A 12253-nucleotide genomic window follows, 5' to 3' on the forward strand; every position below is an offset into this window, starting at 1 on the left:
TTGAGGTGTCCTTGACTTGTGTCTGTGTGGGTGTGTGAATGCACCATATAAAATGTCATATGCACCCCTTGCCTGCTACACTCCCTACAAATACTTCATTGAGTGCAAGGCACATAACCCCCAAACCCACCTGAAAGGTGATGTTAATCACTTTGGAGCTGAGCATCTGTCCTGATTAGTTTCCACTGTCAACTTGACAGCATCTAGAGTCCCTGGGGAGGGACTTCGGCTGACACGCAGCCTAGATCAGGCCGTGAACATGTGTGGGGGACATCATCCTGACAGCCTTCTTTCATGGTTTCTGCCTTCCATGACTTTCCCATCCTCCCTCAATGATAGAACATGGAAGTTTAAGATGAAGTAAACACTTTCCTCCCCCAAGCAGCTTTTAGTCAGTGTCTTATTGCAATGGGATGAAAGTACAACAATGCCCCCAAAAGCTTTGGTCCCCAAGGCAAGAGCCTTCACCCACTGTGATGGTTTGCAATATGCTCAGCCCAGGGAGTGGTACTATTAGAAGATGTGACCTTGTTGGAGTAGGGGTGTGGAAGCCAGTAGTCTGCTAGCAGCCTTCAGATGAAGATGTAGAACTCTCAGCTCCTCTTGTACCATGCCTGCCTGGACACTGCCATGTTCCTGCCTTGATGATAATGGATTGAACCTCTGAACCTGTAAGCGGGGCCCCAATTAAATGTTGTCCTTATAAGAGTTGCCTTGGTCATGGTGTCTGTTCACAGCAGTAAAACCCTAAGACACCCACTGATGGATCACAAGCTGGCGGCTCTCTAGGAAGGTGGAAATATGAAGTCTGAAGGTAGCCTGACAGAAGGCAGGTCATTGCAGGCGTGCTTCCGAGGAGCATTTCTTGTCCCTGTCCCCCCATCTCCGTTCTTTCTCTGCATCCCAGCTGCTATTAAGGTGAATTCCTTACCCCACCACCAGATCTGCCATGATGCCCTGTCTCACACCAGCCTCCCAGGAGTGGAGCCTCTGGAACCACAAGCAGGTGTCTGTCACATGACCAATGCCTCTCCTGGACTGGCCCAGTGCCCTCACTGTTGGCAAGGGTGTAAACAGGTATGCTTCTAGAACATTCTTCCACAACCTCTAAAACATACAACAATCCTTCCCTTTGATTCTCCTAAGCTGGTTCTAAGTTAAGGATCAAATCAAGGATGTGTCCACAAACTAAGCTTCGAGGACAGTCACCACAGCATTGACTTAATAGTGAAATTATAAAAAAGGCAGCAGGGTGAGCAGGATGGCTCAGTGGTTATGGTGCTTGCCATCCAAGCCAGAAGTCCTGAGTGCCATGCTTGGAGCCCGTGGAGTATTAAAGGCAAGAACCGCCCCCACAAAACTATCCTTTGATCTCCATATGCACATCATGGCACATATGCTCCCCCCACATCATCTACACACACATATACAATAACAACTTCTTAAGGCCATAGGCTCGAGGCTCACCAGTGGGATCAGTATACTGCGGATTCATTAAATTTTTACAATTTGAAAATTTAATGGGAAATATCCATGAGTCATTAATTGCAATTAAAAATTAGTTCACTCACCATGATGTGATCTTATATACATGGCTTTATGTATTTAGCGTCACAAATGGTTTCCTCTAGATAGAGAAATATTGTGGAACTAAAAAATAAATAAATTATCTAAAATGAACATGTTTATTATGCTGTTAAGAAAAATATACAATTACAGTTTTTAAAAATCAAGGTGAGTTTGACACCCCAGAATGGAGCAGGGACCTTCCACAGGCCCTGCTTGCACCCACAGCCACAGTTCCTGGATCAGAAAGTCCTGGCTCCTGAAAACAACACTAAGCTTCTAGGGGGAGTAGAAATTCTAGGATCTTCCTGTTCTGCCCTGACAAGAGTTACTTATAAAAGCACATTCCTGGGCTGGAGAGATGGCTCAGTGGGTAAGAGCACTGACTGCTCTTCCAGAGGTCCTGAGTTCAAATCTCAACAACCACATGGTGGCTCACAACCATGAGATCTGATGCCCCCTTCTGGTGTGTCTGAAGACAGCAACAGTGTACTTATTGATATTAATAAATAAATCTTTGGGCTGGAGCAAGCAGGGCCAGCCAGAGCGAGCAGAGGTCCTAAATTCAATTCCCAACAACCAAATGAAAGCTCACAACCATCTGTACAGCTACAGTGTACTCATATGCATAAAATAAATAAATAAATCGTTTTAAAAGTACACTCCTGTGTTAAAATCCACAAAACAGCAACCCCACCCCCACCTAGTGAAAAAGAAAAAACAGTTTGATGTATTAACATGGAAATAAGCGAGAGAAGGCGGCAGAGCTGAAATAAGTTCTAGTAACAAAAGGGGGTGGAATTGCCTATCCTGAGGTGTCAGGTAAGACTAGGTGGATGCCTTCCACCTGGTCAGGTCTCTCCACCTGCCCTCACAGCTAGGAAGCTAAGACCATCTTCCTGTACAGAAATGACAACTTCTCTACCAGAGTCTGTGTGAACATGAGGTATGACAAGGCACAGACGAGCAATTACTGATGTGACCCACACCAGGAGCTCCAGGTGCCCTACCCTGGACAGCCTAGGAATACAGAGCTCCTAGGAAGTCATCTGCACTGAGCCCGCATGGCTGCTTGGCTGTTAGGCAGCACTGCCCGAGACTGCAGTTGCAGCTCCCTAAATCCCAGGCTCCTCCTGCTGCCACATGGCCTGGCACAGAGCCACGACAGAAGGTACTGCTCCCTGGATTCCACAGGAAGGCCTCCTGCTCCCCCCAGTCACAGACCCATTTAATTCTGGCTTTAAAAAAGGAAACGTTTTTCTCATCTTACTCATGAGTTGGAAAGACTTTACTAGATGGTAGTGGAGAGATGCACGGCTGGCTAAGAGTTCAAAGAGTGTCTATGGAATGCTCAGCTATAAATGGGACACGTCTATCACACCCCTGCCCAAAAGGCTCAGGGAACATTGGAGGAGGGGAAGTGGGAAGATGTAAGAGCCAGGCTAGCAGGGACCTGGGGTGATACAATGTCTCCTGGACATGAAGGACCACTACACTCAAGAATTCATAAGATCTCGTCTACGTTCCAGCATGGACGGGACACAATAGCCCCCTCCCAACCTCAGCTAAGGAGCTTTGATGGCTAGTATCTGCTAGGAAAGAGTCAGTTTTCTTTAGGATGTGGTACCTGCTAGGTTGATCATACTCCAGTAGACAGTCACACATCTCTGCATATATGGGCAGCAGAAATTGGACTCAGTAGGTTATTAAAAAGAGAGGGGAGGAAAGAAGGGAAAAAGAACAAAGCTGGGAGGCAGGTGTGAGGGGAGCAGAGCTGGAAAGAGTTGGAGGGGGAAAGAGAGTATGAGTATGACCAAAATACATTGCACAGGTGCCATGAAACCCTCAAAGAATAAAATATAATAAATAAGATAATTGTTACAAATGCTAAAAATAAAAGACTATTTTAATAAACCAGCAGTAAGCCAGGTGTGGTGGCCCACACCTTTAATCCCAGCACTTGGACGGCAAAGGCAGGTGGATGTCTGGGTTCAAGGCCAGTCTGGTCTACAGAGTGAGTTTCAGGACAGCCAGGGTTACACCAAGAAACCCTGCCTCAATAATAATAATAATAATAATAATAATAATAATAATAATAATAACAACAACAATAATAATAATAATTATCATCATCATTATCTAGGCAGTAAACTCTAAGGACAAAAATCCAACAATGTTAATTTTCAACCCCACATTCCTCTCATCTCCCCAAGGTCAGGTTCCTACTGGAGTCTCGGAGGTTAGTATGAACAAGAGGGGTCAGTCACCACAGAAACCCAGCAAAGCTAGAACAGGCGACCGGAGACTGGTACTGCCTGCTTCTCTGCCTCCTCAAGAAGTGATGGAAAGCACTCGGAGAAGGAAGCCTGAAGGTCAGAGGCCCCAGACACAGCCTGGCTGAATCTCACACTGCTCCCAGGAGAGCTTTGCACACTGCTGGCAATCTGCACTGTGGGAAGGTAAGTGAGACTGACAGCTTGCTGGGTTATTTTAGGGGGCTCCGTTGTTAAGTCTGGACGCTGTTCTCCCAAAGAGCAGTTCAGTTCCCAGGAAGACTCTGCCATCTACACAAGGGTTAAAGTACGGACACCAGCCTGCCAGTGTTTGTCTGTAAGTCTTCCCAAGGGGACCCACACCTCAGAGCAGAGCCTGAGGGAGGTGCTAGAGCCACTCCCCTGCCATTGCCAGCTGTGCTTTCCCAAGCATGCTCCATCCAGATAGCTGAAGCCACGGAAAATAGGGATGGGGCGGAGAAGACTTGAACAGTCTGAAGGGCCAGGATTCTCACCAGTAACTACCGAATCTCTCCCTCCCTCTTCTCAGCTCGGCACCCCTGACTCTCTACTATATGCACAAAAATCTCCATGGAGCCACAGAACTGCTGCTCTAGAGCAACTCAATATGTAACGGTCCCATCATGCACCTCTTTCCTGCCCAAAGACTCAGCAAAGGTCTCCAGGTCTTCAAGGGAATCAAGCTGCATTCTCCCCAAAGAAAAGAAACTCTCCACCAGCAGCGAGGGAGCAGCTCCATATGCCCATCTGCACACTCACACTCATGCACAGATACAATTGCTTACAGTGGGGCAAGTCAGTATGTCCCATAGCAACCAGGAGTCCTATGCAGTCCTCATTAGACTGCTGCAGCCGTAGCAATCGCAAATGTTCTATTATGAAACAATGTAACGTTGTAACAGATCAAAACACCACTCTTCCTCTCCCCCCACCCTGCCCGCCCAGTTACATCTGTTAAGCAACTGGGCCACACAGAAGGGAGAGAGATTCAGGCAGCGTTTGTGGAGATGTAAAGCAGCAATTGCTGGAGCGCCCCGGATGCTGTAGCTTAGCACGCTGAACCTCTTGGTTGAGCGCTGCAGCAACCGACTTCCTAATAAACACATCCATCTCTCTCCACGCTCCTGGGCTCAAGGATCTTTTCTGACCAACCTGGAAATCAGGAATCTATTTTAAGCTCTGATAAATCACTTTCCTTGGGCTCAACAAGCCATCAACTCTGTCCCTCTCCCCTTTCCCCGTGTTTCCCTTGGGTAGCGGGTACCACAGAGGAAATTCTAAAGTAGATCTAAATTTAAACGAGAGGATCGCTCCTAAAGCAGAAAAGCAACACTGGCCACAAATACCAGCAAATAGCCGCTAATGCCTTTGCCTAAGGAACCTCTGAGTGACTCTCAGGAACAGGCTCAAACTCAGTGGCACTATCAGAAAGGAGGATATGACCCTAATGCCAGTGGCAGGCAATCCTGGACTTCAGGCTGGGAGTGGACAGAGTGAACAGTGGACAGAGGGCTTTGCTTCTGAACATCTTGACTTATACATTACTAAGAAAGAAAGTTCTGGTTAAATCGCTTTTGTGTGTTTACCCTTCTCAATACCAGACCCTTCATCTAAACTAAGCCCAGCACGACATCCCTATTTTGCCCTGTGACCTCAGCTTTGCCGAATTCTCCTCTGTAGACATCTACAGTAGGCATCTTAAGTGCTGCAAGATCAACACAGGATCACAAAGGCTCACAGCACGAAGACTGACAAACCAGGGCACCAGGCTGGTACAATCCCAACATCCAATATGGAAAGCAGCTGTCCAGGGCAGGAGGCCTTTAAGGCACACTGGGAAATGAAGGGTGGCATATAGGAGGACAATTTAGAGTACCATAAACCACAGCCAAATGGTTGGGTTTTAAAATGTACCCACTTAGAACCTTGCATGGTGATGGTAACCCTCCAATCCAGATGCAACTTTGCCCATCCACACCGCAGCCTGGCAAGGTTGCAGAACACTCCCTCCAGGGCTGGGCCAACCTTTCCCATTGCCAGCTCCCTGCAGCTACGTTTCCATACCCAGGCCCTGGAGCCTACCTCCTGTGCACCTGCAATCTTGAGGAACAATAGCTATAGTGTCATGTACACTGCCCAAAGTGTGTGTGTGTGTGTGTGAGTGACACACACACACACACACACAGAGAGAGAGAGAGAGAGAGAGAGAGAGAGAGAGAGAGAGAGAGACTATGCAAAGGGGCACTCCTTGGTGCCCATTCACACTGGTTGTGTGCACTTCACAGAATATATGGTGTAACATCTGGCTGCTAGGAAGCCATGGAGCCTGAACAGCAGCACTGAGGATCATATGGGAAAGCAGTTTCCACATCTCAGAAAGCAGAAGCTGACCAAGCTGCTGCAAAGCAGCACTATTTTAGACTCTGCAGAAGCCAACAGCTGAGGGCTCAGAGTAGCAGGGTGGCTGTGCTCAACTCCAGTCGCCTCCGGATAATCTGAGTCTGGTCTACACACCTTGAAAGTAACTCGGACTAACACTCCCTAACGCAGTGGAATCACCCTTGGCTCCTTCCGGTGCTCAGCTAGAGATCGACTGGCACCACAGGAAGTTTCTCGGGAAAACAGAGAGCAGTGAAGATGCTGATATGCTCTGGCTCTGGGCTCTCTATGTGCTTCAGCTGCGACTGGCCTGACCCCTGACACCTAGATCCTGCGTACTGCAAAGGACTCAGCCTCAGCCGTGCCAGGCGTTTGGATCCCCTCCACCAAAAGAGCCATACTTTACTGACCCCACAGGTGTGACACTGCCAGACGACCGAAAGCCTCTGGCAAAGTGCTGCTGGCTTGGTCTCCACCCACGAGAAACCTGGGACCACCATCCTGTGCAGTAGGACCCTCTCTGTTTAATCCCTGCTCCCCAAACCAGCTGTTTCCAGAAACACACAGGTGCAGGTCGGGTGTGTCTGGAACCAGTCTGGCCCGTGCTCCAGCCTTCAGACCGCGCCCTGTGTGTCCCTGCACCCCAGTGTCCCCGGTCGATCCTCACCACCGGTGTCCTCGAAGCGCGGGGACGGGCGATCCCTCAGCACGGCGCTCCAGCCCCCACCGGTCTCGTCCTCCTCGAGTTCCAAGGGATCCGCGGCGTAGGATGGCGGGGCGGTCCCCGGAGGCGCGGGGCGCTCACGCTCATCGTCCGAGGAGGCGGCCGAGGAGGAGCGTGAGGCTGCGGAGGTGCTGTAAAAGGGGTTCCCGCCGCTGTCCGGGCCCGACTCGCCGAACACGTCGTCCGAGATGTGCAGGCTCTCGTAGCGTGCACGGGCTGCCTCCAGCAGCGCCGGAGCCCTCCTCCGTGAGCCCCCACCGCCCTCGGCCATAGCCCCGGCCGCCGCCCGCGCGCCCACACCCCACAGCGCCTCCCAGCCGCACACGCCGGGCCCGGGACCCCCGCCGCGGCCCGTGGCTCCCCACCAGCGCAGCCCGCAGCACAGCGCGCGCCGCCCCGCGCCCGGCCGGCCCGCCGTCTTGGCCGCTCGGGCCGCGCGCCCGGGATGCGCCTTGGAGCTCGGGCGCCGCTGGCTGCGGCCGCGGCGGGAAGAGACTCAGCCGCTGCCCAGAGCCGCCGCCGCCCCCACCCGCTGCGTCTCCGCCGCGCCCGGCCCCGTCGCGTCCCCGCGCACCCTCCCCGCGGCAACCGCGTTGCGCCGCCGACCTTCCCGGGCGCGAGCCGTGGACCGGGCCCGCCTCCAGCACCTTCAGCTGCTGGCCAATAGAGAGCGCCGGCCTCGCGGGGGCGGGGATAGCAGGTCGCCCTGCCTCCTCGGGGCGTGACGCTAGGGCAGTCAGTCGCGAGGAGCCCCGCCCATAAGCTCATAGCCGCTCGCCGGCGTGGGGAGGGAGGCGGGTCCCGGTGCTCCGTGCTCTTTGGCCCGCCCCTTGCGCAGCCGCGCCCGGCTCCGAGGAGCTGTCCGCCCAGCGGTTCTGAAATTCACTCTGCGGACACGCTCCAGGTGGGCGGCCAGCCGAGGCTGCGCCCAGCACTCCTGTGAATTTCAGGTTGCCCTTCTAGCTTCCCCGAACCTTGCTCTTTTGGGAACCTGGGTCAGACACTAAAACAGTCTCTCCTCCAACAACTGTCATGTAAGGACCGCAACACTGGAATGAGGTGGCTCGTCATTTCTCACAGTCCTTTGATGCTCACATCTTCTGAACTCAAAATTGCTTCCATGAGAACTATCACCACCTGCGCCCTGGTATCACTTGCACAGGCCTAAGACAACGCACATCTGGAAGAGGATTATATGATCAGGAAACAAACAGCTGGTCGCCAGGGTTTCAGAGATCTAACAATGGAGCAGAGTCTGTCTCCTCTCTTCTGGGGGCAAAGCATGAGGCCGGCTGGCCGACCTCCCCTCATCAGAATGTCTTCTCTCCTCCTCCTCCTCTCAAACATAATGCAATAAGTCACATTAATGGTAACTGGGTCATAAAGTCACTTTCACTCCGACATAAAATAAATCCAAGTAGATGTGAAGGGCTTGAGACCCCTATTGGGTGTAGTAAATGATAATTACACAAACGGAAGACAATGGGTTTCTATTTCTAAGAAAAAGGGTGCTGGGACCCATCTGCCCTGGCTGAGATTTTCACTCACGTCTGCCTGTGCCCAGACCCTGTGACCTGCAAACCAGGTCTCTGCACAGGCTTGAATCCATGACAATCACAAGCAGCCAGGCTGGAAAGAGAAAGCGACTTACTGATCTTCCTCCTCTGTGTGTATTTAGCTGATAAGCAAGAAAGTATTTGCAGAGCACTGCCACTCTCTTGAAAAAGCATGCCAAAGAAGTGTGTGTGTGTGTGTGTGTGTGTGTGTGTGTGTGTGGTGGGGGGGGTGGGGGTTCTAGCATTCCTGTGTACAGCAAATTGACAAAGGCTGTGAAGTGGGTACCTATAAATAGACTTGACCAGAAAAAGGATGAAAAAAAAGCAGCTAATGTGGGTGTGGTTCTGGCCAATTTGCCATCGCGGGAGCACGGGACAGAACAGTAACAGTTAAAGCAGGGACAGCCATTCGTTGACCCCGATATGGTGCTCAGACCAAGGAAATACAGGGCCTCTGTGCTTTCTGGGCTCCTCTTCCAGTAGCTCACATGGCAGCAACAGAAGGAAGAGGTCTGGGGATTTAGTTCAGCTAGCAAACTGTTGCTAAGCATTCAAGAACCCCCTCGGCTTGATCTCCGGGAATGCACAAGCCAGCTGTGGTGGTACAAGCTTGTGATCCGGAGCAGTTGGGAGATGGAGGCAACAGAGTCAGAAGTTCAAGGTCACCCTCGGCAGAGTGAGATAGCAAGTTGGAAGCCAGCCTGGGTATAGCAGACACTATCTCCAAAAGGAAACAATAAAGAGGAGGAAGTGGAGAAAGGGAAGGAAGAGACTGGGAGCAGAAGTTTATCAAATAGAAAGTAGACAAAGGAACGTGCCTGGGTGGTGGGGCTGGGGAGATGGTTCAGTGATTAAGAGTACAGGCTATTCTTGCAGAGAACTAGGTTTAGTGCCCAGCACACATATGGCAGCTCAGAACTGTCTCTAACTCCGGGTATAGGGAATCCAATGTCCGCTTCTAGCCTCTGAGTGTAGCAGGCATGCACACAGTGCACATACATACACGCATGCAAACAAAAGACTCATACTAACATAAAAGTATACACATCTTTTCTTAAAATAAACACTGTTGTCATTTTTAATTTTGTCTGAGCCTTCTTTTTATCTTTAATTTTATATTATTCATTCATTCATTCATTCATCATTCATTCATTCATTCATTCATTCATTGTGGTGCTTGGGATTGAATTAAGAGCCTTGCAGGAGCCCTGGGCTCCTGGGCTATATTCTGAGGCCCTGATCCTCCTTTTACAGTGTACTGCCTTAGGTTGTCTTGTTTTGTTTATTTTCCTGTTAACATGATAAAATAGTCTGACAGGAGCATTTAAGGGAGAACAGGTTTATTCTGGCTCACAGCTTAAGGGTACAGCTCGTGGTACATGCCCCCATGCCCAGCTTTTTATACAGGTTCTGGGGGGTAAACTGAAGTCCTTGGATCTGTAAAGCAAGCACTTGACCAGCTGGTCAGTTGCCACCGCTCCATTCAACTTGTCCTAGCTAAGCTGCTAGGAGCTGAGACAGTCTGTCCCAGAACTCTCTTCTCCCCCACCCCTCCCCCACTGCCACTGCACTTGGGACATTACCAGTGAGGTTGGCAAGCAAGAATCCAGGGAAGGACGTGAAGAAGAAGGCAGGGAGTGGATCCTCATCCTAAGGACCGTTTTTTTTTTTTCTCCTTGAGTTGTTTAGATAATTTACATTCCCATGTGGTAATTAGGGCAGCAGACCCCTGCTGGGGAGCACAAATAACTCTGATTAGTCTTTCAAACTGCCTTTCCTTTTCCAGGGCTTGAAATCATTTTTTTTTTCCAAGTGACTATTATGGAATGTTTAGAGTGAAAAAAAAATATTTCAAGTTAAGCTTTTATATTCTTAGGTAACAGGGGACTTGAAAGGATCTGTGCTGATTCCAAAAACCTTCCCACGAATTTTGGTTTTGCTCTGTAGATAGGCTCGCCTATGTTGTCCCTGGTGGATTTTAGGGGTGGGTCACCCAGTCTTTCCTCCTCATCCTCCTCCTAAACTGTAGTCTCCCTGTGTAGCCCATGCTGGCTTTGAACTCCTAGTAATCCTCCTGCAGCAGAAGAACAAAGTGTGAAGAGTAAGGTGCAGAAGGCCTTACACAAAGCCTCATGGAATTAGCAGTTGAGAGAACACAGCTGGAACAGAGGGGAGAGAGCTACAAAAGCCGTGTGGATTGGATGGAGCTGAGGCCCAGGCACAGAGGCACATGGCAGCTGGGTGCAGCCCCTTGCTGCACTGTGCTAGCAACACTGGGTAACAGTGTTAGTAATCACAATGTTACATTTAAGCATCTAATTGGGCATCTGATGCAGGAAGCTGTACCTTGAATGACTGGAGGGCTGGAGAGACAGCTCAGCAGTTAAGAGCACTTTCTGCTTTTCCAGACGACATACACAAGTTCAATTCCCACGTCTAGTGGCTCATACCTGCATGCAATTCCATCTCTATGGGATCAAACACATTTCCCTGGACTCTACAGACACATGTCCACTCAAGCTCATGTGCACACACACACACATACACACACACACAAATAAAAAGTGAAAAATAAATCTTTAGATGTACACGGTGGACCATGCTCATATTATTATTATATATTAACATAATTAATTTATATTGCAATGTTATAATTTTATACAATATAACATAATCACAATATTATAATTTAAAATATAATAATAATATTATACAAAGCCAGTATTATTATGTAAAGGAGAAAAAAAAACTGGCTAAGGTAACATAGAAGCCCAGCTTTGTGTACGGAATGCCAGTTTGAAGTGCTAAACTTTCTCTCTTCTCTGGCTGTCTTCTTCCTTTGTGTCTTAGTTAGGGTTTCCATTACTACAAAGAGATACCAAGGCAACTCTTATAAAGGACAACATTTAACTGGGGCTGGCTTATGGTTTCAGAGGTTCAGTTCGTTATCATCATGGTGGGAGCATGGCAGCATCCAGGCAGGCATGGTGCTGGAGAAGGAGCTGAAAGTTCTACATCTTGCTCTGAAGGTAGGCAGAATGGGGGGGGGGGGGGTCTGATTCCACACTGGGTGGAGCCTGAGCATAGAGACCTCAAATCCCGCCCACCGCTTCCTTCAGCAATGCCACACCTTATGGGCCAAGCATTCAAACACATGAGTCTATGGGGACCATTCCTATTCAAACCACCACACCTTGGAAGTATGTTTTTCTCTTTAAAAGTTGGCTGGGTGTGGTGCCTCACACCTCCCCCAGCCAAACATAATATTTTTATTGATTATTTGGAAAATCCACACAATGGACCCTGCTCATACTTGCTTTCCAATCCTCCCAGATCTACCTTTCCCTCTTGTGCCCTCCCCCAAAAGATAAAAAAAAAATCACCAAGTCCAATTTGTGTTGCCCATATACTCACTGGAGCATGGTCAGACTCCCAGTGGGTAGCTCCTTAAAGAAAACTGAACCCTATACAGAGAGAGACAGACAGACAGACAGACACAGACACACACACAGACACAAACACACACACAGAGCAGAAGCCATCAACTGTGATCACACCTTTCATGCCAGCACTCAGGAGGCAGAGGCAGGCTGATCTCTGTGAGTTCAAGGCCAGCGTGGTCCAATAGCAAGTTCCAAGACAGCCTGAGCTACATAGAGAGATCTTGTCTCAAAACAAACAAACAAACAAACAAAACAAAACAAAAACAAACAAGCAAAAAGTTCTCTTACCAG

The 12253-nt window shown here is 49.5% G+C and overlaps 1 protein-coding gene across 1 annotated transcript in view; it reads right to left on the reverse strand.

Moving 5' to 3' along the window:
- The window catches only part of Pgbd5 (piggyBac transposable element derived 5), a 64888-nt gene extending 57844 nt beyond the window's left edge, over positions 1-7044 (reverse strand). The window contains exon 1 of the mRNA NM_171824.2: positions 6907-7044. The gene's annotated coding sequence lies outside the window, so the exon portion shown is untranslated. The remainder of the gene's footprint in view (positions 1-6906) is intronic.
- Positions 7045-12253: the final 5209 nt, after the last annotated feature.

The sequence above is a fragment of the Mus musculus genome, chromosome 8 (genome assembly GCF_000001635.26).
Source record: "Mus musculus strain C57BL/6J chromosome 8, GRCm38.p6 C57BL/6J".
NCBI lineage: Eukaryota > Metazoa > Chordata > Mammalia > Rodentia > Muridae > Mus > Mus musculus.